This window comes from Etheostoma spectabile, unplaced genomic scaffold (assembly GCF_008692095.1).
Source record: "Etheostoma spectabile isolate EspeVRDwgs_2016 unplaced genomic scaffold, UIUC_Espe_1.0 scaffold00018810, whole genome shotgun sequence".
In the NCBI taxonomy this organism is placed as follows: domain Eukaryota; kingdom Metazoa; phylum Chordata; class Actinopteri; order Perciformes; family Percidae; genus Etheostoma; species Etheostoma spectabile.
In genome coordinates, this window is record NW_022604485.1 from 53,112 (window position 1) to 66,689 (window position 13,578).

General features: G+C 39.8%; 1 non-coding gene across 1 annotated transcript; it reads left to right on the forward strand.

Annotated features, from left to right (window-relative positions):
* The first annotated feature begins 3,412 nt into the window (after window positions 1-3,412).
* trnal-aag (transfer RNA leucine (anticodon AAG)) lies at window positions 3,413-3,494 on the forward strand. Its single transcript has one exon. It is a non-coding gene; the product is annotated as a tRNA-Leu (tRNA).
* The last annotated feature ends 10,084 nt before the right edge of the window (window positions 3,495-13,578 follow it).

Consider the following 13,578-nt stretch of genomic DNA (forward strand, 5'->3'; position numbering starts at 1 on the left):
TTCTTGTGTTTTATCAGATTTTATTTTTTAACTGTTTATTCTTGTGTTTTATCTATTTTTTAAATTTCATAACTCCTTTTTAAGTGTAAAGCACTTGGAATTGCCCTGTGGCTGAAATGGGCTATAAAAATAAATAAATAAAAAATAAATAAGGCTGCCTTGCCTTGAATAGGTTATCCATATTAGTGCATCGCGGTATCGCATAGCTTTTCAGGTTGTCGTGGCCGAGTGGTTAAGGCGATGGACTAGAAATCCTTTGGGGTCTCCCCTCGCAGGTTCATATTCTGCCAACAATGAAAGCCATCCTTTAATGGTGGTCACACAAAATTACTGGTGCTAATGTTAAGGTCTTTTTATCTAATTCTTCTACATACTCAGCTGTGTTTGAGGAATTTAAGCCCGAGGTTGTACAATACATGAAACCTACCAACTGTCCCTTAGACATTTAGAATGGTGAAGGAGCACCATTGGGGCGAGTCCTCTAATTGCTAAGCCTGTACTTTGTTACTTTTACTTGAGTAAAGAAGTTAAATCAGTACTTCTACTTTTACCAGAGTATTTGATAACACAATTATCTGTACTTCTACTTAAGTATGCGCATTGAGTACTTTTGCCATCACTGACGGTCATTGGTATGCAGGTCACTTGATGTAATACAAGCAAATACATAAGGCCCCCCAACAGTTTTGTGATACGTGGCGTGCAACTGTCTGTCAATGATCAAGCTTGTCGCTGTGACCAGGAAACCACCAGCAAAATTACTAATACATCATCAGTTCCGGAATTTTCTTGGATGCCAAATATTTGAATTCAAAGTCAGAATCCAGTTGACATGTAAGAACAATACAATGCACGTCCAGCTTCTACACTTCTACACTTCTGCATGAGTCAGCTTCCCCAATTTTCTGAGTAATAACCTGATAAGCATACATGTGCCGCTAAACCTCAAAAAGCCATAAAGCAAACGCTTGTGGCTTAAACATCAAGTTCTCGCTCATAAAACACCAGATAGATGCAGTCTCTGTGGCGCAATAGGTCAGTGCAGTCGGCTGTTGACTGAAAAGATGGTGGTTCAAGTCCACCCAGGGACTATTGTTGCTTAAATAACCTGGAGTGAGCCAACTCTGGGATTTATCCTTCTCCAGAAGACCATAGAGCAGCCCAAAGATAACCCGAGTGGCCTTATGTCTATTAGAAGGTACAGTTCTACAAACCATGTACATATTAATCTTTACGGTCATTGTTATGCAGGTCACTTGAGGTAATATAAGCAAATACATAAGGCCCCACCCAACAGGTTTGTGATATGTGGCGTGAAACTGTACGTCAATGATCAAGCTTGTTGCTGTGACCAAGAAACCACCAGCAAAATGACTGATACATCATCAGTTCCCAAATTTTCTTGGAGGCCAAATATTTGAATTCAAAGTCAGAATTAAATTGACATGTAAGAACAATACAATGCACGTCCAGCTTCTACATTTACGCATAAGTCAGTACATATTAATCTTTAGCTAGGTTACACCTGTTACCTAGGTTACACCCGGCTGTTGATTTGATATAATGGCGATTGTTAAATTGTTGTTCATTAAGATAATTATTTACTAGCATATATGATTCCTATGCATTGTGTATGGTACAGTATTAAATCCTGCTTACAACGAAAGTGGTAGCAAACTAATGACACATCACATTATACCAAATTGCAGATGTGCCTTTACGAACAATATTGTGTTATCTCGTAGGTACTAGAAGCCACCCGTCTCCATCAATGCATCTCTCAGCATTTATTTTCAGTCTGTGTTACAAGATTTGCAGTGAACGTTGTATTGTCCAGCAGAAAGGCAACAGGTGTGTTACTTTTCGACTATAATTTATACCATAGCAGTGCAATCATTTTGCCCAGGTTTGATTTCCAGCCACCGCAGTTGCATTTACAGGTTTTGAAGCCATATACAACATTAACATTACATGTTTTACCCAGGTTTCTTCTTTATTCAGTAATATTTCAATTTCCTTGCAGGAGTCATGCCAAAAGGATTAATAAAGATGAGTCTAAGTCTATCTCAGAAAAAAGTAAAAAAGAATGTAGCTCAGTGGTAGAGCTCATGCTTTACATGTATGATGACCTGGCATCTCCAGCAGGTATTATGGTAGAGTCTTTAAAAGAGCTGCTAAAGATATTACCTCCTGTGGTAATCTGACTGGTAGGGTTATAGAACGTAGTGGTAGACTAAGACCTCCTGTGACACAAACTTAGCAGTATGCTCTCTTTCATACCTCAGGTTATCAGACAGCACAATTTCACATGCCAGTAAGGGTGTACCCTTCAGCTTTTATGGGTGTTAAAGGATGTATGACCACTGTAATTTCGTAACAGCCTTCAGCAGGTGCAGAAATTTAACTTCAGACACTTGCAGCAGGAGCTGCTTTGTTAAACATCAATTTAAAGCTGAAGCAATTCATAACAATTAACAGAGGATGGTTTTGATACATCAACCTCTGGGTTATGGGCCAGCCCTCTTCCGCTGCGTCACTCTGCTCTCCTTAACCTGCCCAGGGGCTGTTAAATCTGTGATTCACGTTTTGAGGGAAGGTTTAGGAAGGACCAAGGTTCCAACAGCTATCTTTTATGTGAGCTTCCTGATTGCTCACACGTTGACCATTCACATTGGTGTTTTAAAAAAGGCAGTGATTTTAGCTTTGATTTACTCATCAGCTCTTTTTTTAAGTGATTTTAGACGTGTAACTAGCCATCTTTTATTTCCTGTGGAGGTCCAAGTGGGAATGAGCACAAAGAAGAAGCCAAAAGAGGGAAAGGAGTGCCGGACCTGTTATTGTTTTTAGGGAGCAGATTTACAGCTATGCACTTTGCCGCCATCAACGATGCCATTTGGACCTCCAGAAACTTGCTGGTAAGAAATCACATGCAGATGATACATGATACATGAACATATTTTAAAGAGTGGTTTTATATCTGTGCTGCAAATTTTGACAAACTGTTTTGATCACTTGAGATATTTCCATGTAGTCTTTGGTCTTGGACAGGTACCTTGCAATCTAAAACTGTATATCCTATCGTCTCTGGAACAATAGTTGGCAGTTGGAGGAGTAATGGCTCTTTACAGTGAATATGCAAAAGAAGATGTTCATAAATTCAGCCCAGGTAAATGCTCAGCCCATATTCACACAGACCTAAACCTACTCACTTAATGCTGGTTACAATATTCTAATATCAACAATGCCAGAGAAAAATGACAAAGTGTGATAACATTTTTTAATAAAGTATTAGCAGTTTTTAATAAGTATTGGCTATTTCCTTGCAAAGGTTTTTTTTTTCCAATACCATTACCAAGCATACCTTTATTTATGAAGCCGGTGTTTGTCACAATGTGGAGAGCTGATGTTTGCAGGTAGTGTGGCCGAGTGGTCTAAGGCGCTGGATTAAGGCTCCAGTCTCTCTGGAGGCGTGGGTTCAAATCCCACCACTGTCATTTGCAAATGTTACATAGCTGGAAGCCAACCAGTGTGATGTCACAGCTGTGTCATTTGGGCAGAACTTGGTGAAGTAACTAGAATCATCCATCAATCACCTTGCTGAGATTATTCCTTGTTAACCTGAGGTTCAATGATTGGTGAAACCTTCCTTTCCAGCACTTTGGAGTAGAAAATTAACAGATAATTGTGATATTCTCCATATTGATCAAACTAATCATGAGTATCACTTTGACCATAATCGTGCAGCCCAAAGAGATCTAATGTTTTATAAAACCAGGTTGGGCAAGTAACCTTTCTGCTGACTTCTTGTAAAAAAAAAAAAGCAAGTAACATCACTCAAAGAAAGCTACTGCGATGACTGGGATTCCGCGTTCCCAGGTCAACTGCTTGGAAGGCAGCTATGCTCACCACTATACCACCATCGCTGGTCAATACAAAGTTCACTTCAAATCTTGTAATACATCTGGGCATTGAGACTGGAAGTGCACTCTATCACTGAGCTACAGGCCCTGATGAGTCAGAAAATCCCTCCAGGGTGGTCCTGTGTCATTACATCAACAAGAATGGGAAGTGTGTTCATGTACATTGTTGCCCTTCGATAGCTCAGTTGGTAGAGCGGAGGACTGTAGAAGCGTAAATTTGAAATCCTTAGGTCGCTTTTCAAGAGTTTCCCTTCACAGATCCATAAAGTTTTTCTGATTCTGATGTAGAGATGGACAGACGACCCAAAAGCATAATACTTCTTGCCGAGACATAACAAGAAAAAAAGAAGAGGTGGGGGAGACAGAATTAAATCCTGACAGAATAGAGCACTACAGACAAAAGATGTTAAATAGTGCCAAGTGTGAACAGAAGAATTGCAAAAAAACTAGCTTCTCTTTTCTCCTGTTTTGTACTCAACCCAAAGTTTTACAAAACAAAATATAACTTTCACCGAATCCCTGAGTTAAATCACAGTCAACATTTGTCTCAAAAACCATCTCAATGTCCAATTTAAATAATTTATCCAACAGAATTGAAACTTTAACTTACCCCTGCTGTTTGAAAATGCTTCCTTGTCGTTTGGATTTCCGAGTGGAATCAGCGAGCCCTCCTTGGTGGGAAAATGCAAAGACATAACAAATTCCGTTGTCTCCTACAAGGAGAAGACACTGAGGAAAGATACAGAAGTCATATACTCTGAGAGGCATTGGAGATCTTATTATGAATAATTAATATGAAAATCATTGGTTAAATGTAGTTTATCATTACAAGTTACAGTTTGAAAAACGGAAAATAAGTGTTATTGAGATAGAGGCAGATGAAGTGTTTATGACCCATCAGTGATGACAAAAGGATACATCCGCTGTCGGGGGTCTGATTTAAAGGAAATGCTACTTTTAAAAAGAGTTGGGGTTTAGCGTTAAACTATTGAAGAAGAATTTGACAGATTTAAATCAAGTTCAGGTCTCACTCTTTCAAATATTGCACCTGCATCTGTCAAGTCCTGACCATTCCTTGACCAGGAATCGAACCCGGGCCGCGGCGGTGAGAGCACCCAATCCTAGCCACTAGACCATCAGGCAGTCGCATCTATCAAATTTATCTTTGTAGATGTGAGTTTCCTTTCTCTTACTGGAATAACTCATGTTTTAGGCGAGGAATGGCGTCTGGCTAGAGCTTCAGAAGGCAGGACATGACAGATTACACATCTGTCACATAGTCAGTTTGTAGTCTTAAATACCAAGTCTCTTGCTGTTCCTTGACTAGTTGGCCCCCCTGCTTTGCATCGCTCCAGATAAGTAGAAAGCAATCTGTTATGCACCTTTGCATTGCACTAAAATGTCACAATTTGGACCTGAATCCAAAATAACATTACTCGACACTCACATACATTGGTTTTCAGGTAAAAAATGTTGGTTAGGGGTTTAGTTACTGTTTGAAAAAAAGAAAAGAATTGTTATTGAGATAGAGGCAGATGAAGTGTTTATGACACATCAACAGAGATGACAAAAGTACTCAAGTAGAAGTATAGATAATTGTGTTAAAAAATATTCTGGTAAAAATAGAAGTACTGATTTAACTTAACAAAGCACAGGCTTAGCAATTTACTTAAAGTATAAAAGTAAAAGTAGCCTTATGAATGACAAAGCTACCTGGACCAGACAGATGTTACTAGAGAGACGCTGAGGAACTACAGTGGACATGGAGAAAAGACTTGCAGAAATAATAACTAACTCCAGTGAAATCATTTAAATTTAGTGAGCTGAACTGATTCTGGTTTCCAACCTGGTCCCAGGTTTGTCAGTTAAAACTCAGACGGAGACATCTTCTCTCTGTTGATGCTTTATTACAATCAAGCATCAGAATAAACATTGGGGGGGGGGGCAGCTCTGCTATGGCTGTGTGTGGTAATAAAAGAAATAAATAACATTGTAAAGGCTACCATACACAATGCAGGAATCATAAATGCTATTAAATAATAACAATAAACCACTATTAATTACATTATCTTAATGAGCACGTTCAACAATCGCCATTATATCAAATCAACAGCCAGGTGTAACCTGGGTAACAGGTGTAACAAGTGTAACCTAGGTAACATGTGTAACTTAGGTAACAGGTGAAGAACACCAACAAGCTAACTTTTAAATGTACCAGAACTACAGACCAATACAAGAAAAGGCTTAAATGAACGGACAACATCACTTATATGACTTATAGTTCTCAAAGATGCACACGATCTCAGCTGATTATCCTTTAGACAGCTAGTCTCTTTTTCTTTTCTCTCACTTTTGTCTCTGTGTGGCGTGCGCGCTTGCTTGCGGTGTGAGGCGCGTGTCCGCGCTATTCTCTGACATGCAATCACAATCACACCTGATAGACAACATTTAGAAAAAATACTCTGGTAAAAGTGGAAGTACTGATTAAAGTTCTTTACTCAAGTAGAAGTAACAAAGTACAAGCTTGGAAATTTACTTAAAGTATAAAAGTAAAAGTAGCCTTGCGAAAGCTACCTGGAGCACACAAATGTTACTGGAGAGACGCTGAGGAACTTCAGTGGACATGGAGGACACAGTCTATATGGCAATGGCTACATTTTAAATGGATGTCTGCCAATAGGCCTAAAACATAACATATATGATTATTATGACGGAGACTGGGACTCCAGGTTAATAAGATTCTGACTCATTAGCAAGATACAAATTCAGTTGTGATTCTGTGAGAATTCACAGATCCAGTTTCTATTTTTAATCTTCCCCTTAATATTTAAATGAGTCTACGTGTATGTGTGTGTGCTCAAATATGGCTTCAGGGAAGAATATAAAAAGGATTAAAATATGAATGATTAAACTGACATTATGAAGAAGTTCCCCAGCACGATGCCTCTCGTTAACGCCGCATTTCTGGTAGACAGCACATGGGAACAAACCGTCTTAGCACGGGAGGAGGTTGATGGGGCAGGAAGTGGTCCAAGCGGGGAGATTTAAGTTTAATTTGTTTATTTATCCCCAGTGGGGAAATTACAATTTACACTCTGTGTACACACTTTGTTAGTATCACTACACACAGCTAGTTTCATTTGCAATGAGAGTTATGGAAAGTTCCCCATGTTGATCTCTAGGTATGGTGAAAGGTAGAAGAACAAGAGAACTTTATCAGGATGCATAGTATCCTGATCCTTGAAATAACTGGCCTTTAAAAATAAATATCTGCCTCTATGGGAATTTAACATAGGGGGGTGTATACTAACGCCCGCAAAATGATTTAACCCTCATGTTGTCCTCTATTGTCTCAATGTTCTTTTTAATTCCCCAAAATAACATGATTGATTCCACCCAACGCTCTTTGCCAAGTACAAATCTCTACTTTCATTAATTTTGGAGCGTCTTATTCAATTTTATAGCATCTGAAAACAAATGGAAGTGTTTTTGAAATAGTATTGAGTAAAAGTTGACATATTCCAGTCTGTGATTATCATCAACATCCATTCCTTTAATTTTAGTCTTAATATTTCCTAATTTCTGCTTTTTTAACTCAAAGATTAGGTATAATTTAGGTATATAAACAATCGCTGCAAAGTCCAAGCCCACTGTCACCCCCCCCCCCCAATGTGAGCAGAGTGAAGATCTGAGTCGCGCATGCGTCACTTAGCTACAAGTAGTCAACAAGATGCTAACGAGAGACTTCTGTAATGTCAACACAGTAAAAATGGACCTACTTAATGAAGTTTGTTCACTGCAGGCTACAAGTTAGCATCAAACACAACAAAGGCTGTCCGTTGAATGTTGTTTTGAGCTAACGTTAGCAACCAAACTGTCATAGATAGCTACAACGTCTTTGAAATGACTGCTAGCTTAGCTACAAGCTAGCATCAAACACAACAAAGGCTGTACGTTGAATGGTGTTTTGAGCTAACGTTAGCAACCAAACTGTCATAGATAGCTACAATGTCTTTGAAATGACTGCTAGCTTAGCTACAAGATAGCATCAAACACAACAAAGGCTGTACGTTGAATGGTGTTTTGAGCTAACGTTAGCAACCAAACTGTCATAGATAGCTACAACGTCTTTGAAATGACTGCTAGCTTAGCTACAAGATAACTTAGCTACAAGCTAGCAATCAACACAACAAAGGCTGTCAGTTGAATGGTGTTTTGAGCTAACATTAGCAATCAATCAATCATAAACCGTATAAATCTGAGCATCTGTCCTCGACTCACATCGGTAAGTGACCCCCACTGTGGTTGTCTGTTTCTGCTGTCTAATAAAGAGCAATATGGATCAACTGAATGTTGGGTTATGATACAGCCTAGAAATCAAACGCACCCTAACGTTGGGTGACCTGGTGATCTGGTTTCCGGGGACGTCTGGTTTTGGGGACCTGTCCCCGGAAATGTCCCCGGTTTTCAGTGTGACTGACAGACCCGACATTGAAATGAAAGAAAGAAAACACTGACCAAACGGAGCTCCAGACAGCAGAGCCAGCGCTGCTCAGAGAGGTTTCAGAAAGCCGTATTTTACGATGCTAAAATCACTGATTATTTACATGGAGTCTGGTGGGTTTAGCGAACTCAATTTTGCAGAATTTTATTTTTTAAAGGATCTTAATCTTAAGAAAGGTCGACCTCATTATGTAATGTTTTTAGACATTTAGAATATTAATCTGAGTCTGTCAGCAGCAAAACAAGCACTTTTATCAATGGAAATACAAGCTGGACAATTATCCTATTAACTTACATTGTAGCTTGTTTCTCTACTGCAGACTGCAGAGATCTCATTTAATACTGAATCAATGTCAAAGGAAAATATTTCCTCAATAGTTTATATTGTCTCCAATACTTGATGAGCTGTTGCAGAAACAAGCCTGGAGCAATAAAGCAAAAACTGTCAGATAAATGTAGTTCAGTAAACATTACAACATCCCCCTCTGAGGTGTACGGAGTACAAGTAGGAAGTAGCAGCTCATTTTTATTTTGCTTGTAATTAGAGTTATACTGTAATATTGCAGATTACACTGTTATGAAAACAATTTATTTTCATGTCCTGTTCATAATACTGATCATGTTTAAAGAGGGTTCCACACGATGCAAATAATGGTATGCTTCATTTAACTGGACTTTTATTTTGAAGGAATTGTTATTATATTATTATAACTTATATTATTTGGAAAAGATTAAGATTTATATAAGGGTTAGAATGTGTGACATCACACATTCTTTGATGACACTGCTGTAGGTTTGGTGTGATGTCACAAGCGTGTGACATCACACATCCTTTGATGACGTTCTCTGGCTTTGAACACAGAGCCTGTATCTTACTGAGAGACACACCACCTTTCACTTGAACCCTGTCCTCCATTAAGAGACACATCTTTGTAGGAACAGAGCTCAAAACTCAAAACACTTCTCCAAACTGCAATACTACAAGTACTACTACAAAATACTCCAGTACTGCAAGAAATATTGTTAAAATATCTTCAGAAATAAGTTTTGTGGCTATCATGGCGACCAACGCACAGCTCGAGAGCCTGAGAAGGACCCTTCTGGAGGTCCGAAACCAAAAGGAGGAGCTGGTCTCAGTGAATGCTGGGCTGGTGGAGGAGAAGGGGAAAATCCTCAAGGCTCTAGAGTCAGAAAGATCCATGAGGAAAAACCTGAAGAAGGAGATCATCCAGAGCGAGGCCAAGTGGAAAATAAAAGTGTCGGCTCTGGAAAATCAGGTGAGGCGCGAGAGGGCTGCAAAGAAGGAGATCTCCGAGATAGAGGAGGAGCTGGAAAGGATGAGCAGAGAGACGGAGGCCGAGTGGGACCGCAAGGAGGCTCAAATGAAGGAAGAGATAAAGATCCTCCAACAGCAAAACACCGAGCTCAGCCTCAGTCTGACGGAGCTGCAGAAGAAGAAGAGAGAGACGGAGGACGAGTGCCTGGTGGAGGAGAAGGGGAAAATCCTCAAGGCTCTACAGTCAGAAAGATCCATGAGGAAAGACCTGAAGAAGGACCAGAAGCTCAAGGATGAAGAGATCCGCCTTCTCAAGGAAAGGTTGACCCAAGACAACAACCTCAAGGAGTCAGTCACACGCCACTGTAGCTCAGAGGTCAACGGGTTCAATGGATCCATTAAAGAGGAGGACGAGAGCAGGAGACAGGCCTGGCAGGACGAGGTCAACGGCCTCAAATTGAAAATTAAGGATCTGACGATGAAAACTGAGGATCTGACGAAAAGAAATGAGGATCTGACAATGAAAAATAAGGATTTGTCAATGAAAAATGAGTATCTGATGATGAAAAATAAAGACTTGATTGAGTTAGACCGACGGGAAAAAAGCACCATTGTGATAATGCAGCAGGAAGTCGTCGAGCTCAAAATTGCACAAGAGGTCTTTGACAAGGAGTTAAGCCGGTCGTTGTGGAAAAGAACGACCTGATCAACAAGATATTAACCCTTGAAACTGAGACGTTGGAGTGTCTGGCCAAGCTAGAAAAGAAAGAGAGCGAGATCATCCAGAGCGAGGCCAAGTGGCAAAGAAAACTGTCGGCTCTGGAAGATCAGGTGAGGCACGAGAGGGCTGCAAAGGAAGAGATCTCCGAGAGAGAGGAGGAGCTGGACAGGAAGAGAAGAGAGATGGAGGACAAGTGGGACAGCAAGGTGGTTCAAAAAGAGGAAGAGATGAAGATCCTCCAACAGCAAAACACCGAGCTCCGGGTTCTTCAACTCAGCCTCCAGGAGCTCGCCCAGAAAACCGACAAGGAGAAGGCCAAGCTGAGAAGAAAGGAAAAGAAGGCAGAGGAGGAGGAGTTAAAAAGACAGAGGAAAGAAAAGGAGGAGATGGAGAAGAGAGACAAGAAGAAGAGGAAGGAGGAAGCAGAGAGAGAGAAGAAAGTGAAATGGAAAATGAGAAGAGAAGGAAGGAGGAAATGAAACAACTGAAAAAAGAAGAAAAGGAGAAGGAGAAGAGAGACAAGAAAGAGAGGAGGGAGGAATTGAATTCCCCGCCTATTACCCTCAACCGCTAGACTTTACTCTAAAGTCTGGGATAAAGTCTTGTGTGAACTGGACATTATCTATCTATCAATATCCATCCATCCCTCCATCCATCCATCCCTCCTCTTCTGAGGAGACGTGGCAGTACTCGGGTGATCCGGTTTCCTGCCATGCTCCAAAGACCTGCAGGTTCAGCTGTAGAAGTGTAGGGTAACTCGGGTGATCCGGTGGTCCTGACAGATACATGATTGAAATAAAACAAAAACAAAATTGAAAAGAAATTCCTCATCTGTTTATTTGTCTTTTATAAAATAAAAATTGTGTTTTGCAGAGTTGGAAATCAAAAAAAAGTTTCCTCCATCGCAGAGCCAAAGGTTAACCCTCTGAGACCTGAGGCCATTTTTACAGTTTATTGTCCGTCTGGATTTATTTTATAAAAAAGCTTGTAAAACATCGACCCTGTTGTCTACAGTCAAGATATGAACATCATTTTTTAGGACAAACTGGGTTATTAAAATAGTGTGGGTTGCAGTGAGGTCACTTGCATGTTAAAAATTGTTGTAGGGCCTTAAAAACAAATAAATAAATAAAACGGAACATGAATCTTCCAGATATGTATTAATATCACAGACATATAAGTAAAACCTAAGCCATTTTCCATTCTAAAACACTTCTCATATGTCTTGGGAGTCACACTGAATAAATAATCATTATAACCTATACAGTTTACAAAATACATACTTTTTTTCAAAGAAAGTCAAGACGCTTTTGCTCTCATGACATTGACTTATGCCAATAATAACATAATAATGTCATATTTATTGATATTACACCCACAGCAATACTACATAAGCAAATTTGTGTCAAAAATGTGCTCCTCTTGGCTTTCTATACAGCCTATTGGCCTTTTTGTCCCCTCTGGCCTTCCATACAGGATGGTGACGTTGTCTCCCATATATGGGCATACTGGGGCCTGTATTTCCCTAAACAACAGAGAGGAGACACGGAGCTGCGAGCTAGCGGCAGAAATGAGCCAAAACGCGATGAATTATGGACATAAAGTGGATCAATCTTGGATGTAACAGTATGGATTTAAAGCCCAACGAAGTTCCAGGCTGGATAGAAAATCACCTGTAGAGGCTAGAAAGACCCGGAAGAGACCTGCGTAACCGCTAACTTGTTACCTTTCAGACACAACCATTGGTAAGTCGCTAGCTTGTATGGTTGATAAACTATTAAACTATGAATCAGAGGTGGTGTTTTTACGCGTGGGCAAGCGTCTCGGGCTTCTGCAGAAATTTTAAGAGTGTGCCTACTACTTAGTGCACATCCTTATATAAATTAAACCAAAAATAATAAAAGTGTTACGTGTCTTAACCCATCAGAGACCTTTTTAAAATCTATATAACCCTTGTGTTTTCTTCCCGTTAACCATGAACTTGTCTGTTAAGAGTTAGTGTTGGACCCGGACACAGAACGACCACAAGCGGGAGTGTGATAAAAAAAAGAGCAGGTTAATACTGGGGAGAAAGTATAACCAATTAAAAACAAAACAATCTTGACACGGGAGGTGATGTGGGAGATGAAGGAGATCCATAAATGAGCATTGGCTGAAGCAACACAGAAGATGAGATGGGACACGAACGCTGTGGCAGACACACAAGTTTAGTACAAGGCAAGGTATAGGAATAACAACCAGCTTAGTACTGGACCAGTTACCACGGGAATGTAGGTAACGAACTGGCGCCAAGAGGTGGTCAGCCCAGGTATAAATATGGATGAAGTGATAATGATGATGTGCTCAGCTGTGTAGCAAGACGGAGGGGGGGGATGAGTAGACACGCCTCTAACTGGATCCGCATAGGATTTGTTGGTGCAATTAAATTAAATCACTAAATTGTTTATATGTATCTCCTCCATAGGTTAAAACACAGCATGACATTTATAGATATACACAGCATGCAAAAAGCATCGTAATTAATTACAACATTAACAGATAAAGTGTGAAGTATCACACCACATGGTTGAGCTTTGAGTCAATTAGTTATGAATATTTTATTCATTTTTAAAAGAATAACAACCAGTGTTCAAAGATCACTCACTTCCACTCACTATATCTACATTATGTGGTTTCATTGCTGCTATAAGGTCTCCATAATACAGTAACGGTACTGAAATAATACAACTGTTTATTTTCCCTTAGTTAGCATTTTCATCAATTTTAGCTCACAAACACAGAATTGCTTGTCGGTCAATACACTGGTATGGACATTAGCTACTCTACTGTTAAAACATTTTTTTTTAAAACTACGACCAACTTCTGATCTGTGGCAGAGGCAGCCAAGAAGAGCTGATACACTAAATGTTTGAGCTCGACCATGCCATAAGTTATGGTAAACATTCAAAGTAATGTTAGAATAAAAGAAGTGGTAAATTTGGCGCTAAGTGGGTCGGGGCATATTTACGGAACGTTACACATCCCAACAGTGTACATTAAATAAAATTGCCGCTACCTTTGAGCATTGTCGCTTCTAAAAAAAACACACAGTTAACCGTTAATAGTAAGTCTTAACTAAACGGCTAAACAGAGTCTGCTGTAACGTTATAGCTAGCTAC